This window comes from Mesoplodon densirostris, chromosome 3 (assembly GCF_025265405.1).
Source record: "Mesoplodon densirostris isolate mMesDen1 chromosome 3, mMesDen1 primary haplotype, whole genome shotgun sequence".
In the NCBI taxonomy this organism is placed as follows: domain Eukaryota; kingdom Metazoa; phylum Chordata; class Mammalia; order Artiodactyla; family Ziphiidae; genus Mesoplodon; species Mesoplodon densirostris.
Genome location: NC_082663.1, coordinates 11,658,554 through 11,661,184, shown reverse-complemented (window position 1 = coordinate 11,661,184; position 2,631 = coordinate 11,658,554). Strand labels below are relative to the sequence as shown.

The 2,631-nt window shown below is 37.3% G+C and overlaps 2 pseudogenes; both read right to left on the bottom strand.

Annotated features, from left to right (window-relative positions):
• Positions 1-422: 422 nt before the first annotated feature.
• LOC132486052 (ATP synthase subunit a-like) lies at positions 423-1,099 on the bottom strand (annotated as a pseudogene).
• Positions 1,100-1,348: 249 nt separating this feature from the next.
• On the bottom strand, positions 1,349-2,014 carry LOC132486051 (cytochrome c oxidase subunit 2-like; annotated as a pseudogene).
• Between the last annotated feature and the right edge of the window lie 617 nt (positions 2,015-2,631).

Sequence of the window (2,631 nt, the reverse complement as noted above, 5' to 3'; positions counted from 1 at the left end):
GCTAGAGGCTAGTAGCATGGAAGTGTTGAGGAGCGGTACTTCTAGAGTGTTTAGAGGGCGAATGCCTGTTGGCACCCAGCACCCGCCTAATTCAGGTGCAGGGGTGAGGCTTGAGTGATAGAAGGCTCAGAAGAAGCCAGTAAAAAAGAGGACTTCTGAGATAATAAAGAAGACTATCCCATATTGAAGCCCTTTTTCGATGATTGGTGTGTGATGGCCTTGGAAAGTACTCTCTCGAATGACATCTCACCGTCACTGATATATTGTTAGAGTATTAGTTATTAGGCCTAATATTACTAATATTATCAAGATGAAGTGGAATCACATGATTAGGCCCAATGTCATTAAGACGGCTGAAAGGGCTCCTGTAAAAGGTCAAGGACTGGGGTTTACTATGTGGTATGCATGGGTCTGGTGGGTCATTATGTATTGTCATGTAGGTAGAGGCTTACTGGGAGGGTAAACACATAGGCTTGAATTATAGCAATGGCAAATTCGAGGATAGAAAGTAGGATAAGAATGATGAATGTAATAAAAGCTGTAGCAGTGCTGATACTTATTAATGCTAGAGTTGCCCCTCTGATTAGATGAATCAACAAGTTTCCTGCTGTAATATTGGCTATTAATTGCACGCTAGTGATACTGGTTGGATAAACAGGCTGATAGTCTTGATAATTACTAGTATAGGGATGAGGGAGTGGGTGTTCCTTGTTGTAGGAAGTGAGCTAAATATGCTTTTGCTTTGTTACGAAAACCTGTAATCACAGAGCCAGCTCATAGGGGAACTGCTATTCCTACATTTATTGAGAGCTGCGTGGTAGGTGTAAATGAGTGGAGTAGTAGCCCTAGAAGGTTGGTTGACCCAATAAATAGAATGAGTGACATTAGTATTAATGATCAAGCCTGCCCCTTGTGATTGTGGATGCTTATTATTTGTTTTGATGTGAGTTGGACTAGTCATGGTCGAAGAGAAATTATGCGATTATTAATTAGTTGATTTGATGTTGGAAATAAAATTCTTGGAAACATAATAATTAAAATAACTACAGGGAGACATTATTGTCAGGGTTATGAAAAAGGCAAATAAATTTTCGTTCATTTTGTTTCTCAAGGGGTGGACTGTTTTTTCCCTTTGGTGTGTGTTGACTCTGAGTTGGAGTAATAAGTATCCTTTGAGACTTTTAGTTGAAATATAATAAATGGTGCTAGAAACATAGATAAAATGGTAATGAATCATGTTGATGTATCTAATTGTGGCATGCCTTTAAGGAGAGTCTTAGCTCTAGGTCTTTAACTTAAGAGGTTAATGCTGCCTGGCTTATTAACGAGTTTATAATATTGATGCGGATCATTTTTCAAAGTATTTTAGGGGTACAAGTTTGAGGACAATAGGCATGAAACTACGGTTTGACCCACAGATCTCTGAACACGGTCCATAATACAAACCTGGTGGTGTTGATATTAGGGTTGTTTGATTTAGGCGTTCTGGGATTGCATCTGTTTTTAGGCCTAGGGAAGGTACAGCTCATGAGTGCAATACATCTTCGGAGGAGATTAGTATTCGGATTGTTATTTCTATGGGTAACACTACTCGATTGTCTTCTTCTAGCAATCATAACTCCCCTGGTTTTAAGTCTGATGTTGGGATTATATAGGAGTCAAAACTTAAATCTTCATAGTCAGTGTACTCATAACTTCAATATCACTGGTGACCTATAGTTTTTACAGTAAGAGATGGGTTGTTAATTTCATCTATCATGTAGAGGGTTCACAGTTATGGCAGGGCAATTAAAATAAAAATAATGGCCTGTAAGGTCATTCAAATGTTTTCTACTTCTTGTGCGTCTATTGTGCTGGTATATGTTAGCTTAGCTGTTAACATTAGTGAACTGATATAAAGAACCAGATACCTAATTAAGAAGACAATTACTAGTGTGTGATTGTGAAAGTGTAGTAATTCTTCCATGATGGGTGATGTTGCGTCTTGAAATCCTAGTTGTAAAGGACATGCCATAGATATATACAGGACTTCTACCTGTGATTTAACTTTGACAAAGTTACATAAATTTTTACTAATACCTTATTTATGGAGAAAGACATAGTGGTTATGGTATTGGATTGAAACCGATAAAAGAGGGTTCAATTCCTTCCTTTCTTGATTATTTTAGATTGACGTAAGTTGGTTCCTCAAATGTATAATATAGTGGAGGACATCCATTTAACCGTTCTAAGTTCATAGTAGTAAGTTCTACTGCTAGGACTTCTCATTTGGATGTGAATGCCTCTCAGATAATGAAAATTATCAATATGACAACTGTTAGTGAGATGAATGAGCCTATTGATGAAATAGTATTTCATGTTGTGTAGGCATCTGTGTAGTCAGAGTATTGTCAAGGCATGCTGGATAGACTTAAGAAATGCTGTAGGAAGAAGGTTATGTTGAAGCCTACAAATATGATTATGAAGTGAATTTTTGCTCATGTTGAGTTGAGTGTATATCCTGAGAATAGTGGGAATCAGTGTACAAACATTCCTATGATAGTAAAGACAGCTCCCATTGAGAGGACATAGTGAAAATGTGCAACTATGTTGTAGGTATGATGAAGGAAAATATCTAATGATAAATTAGCT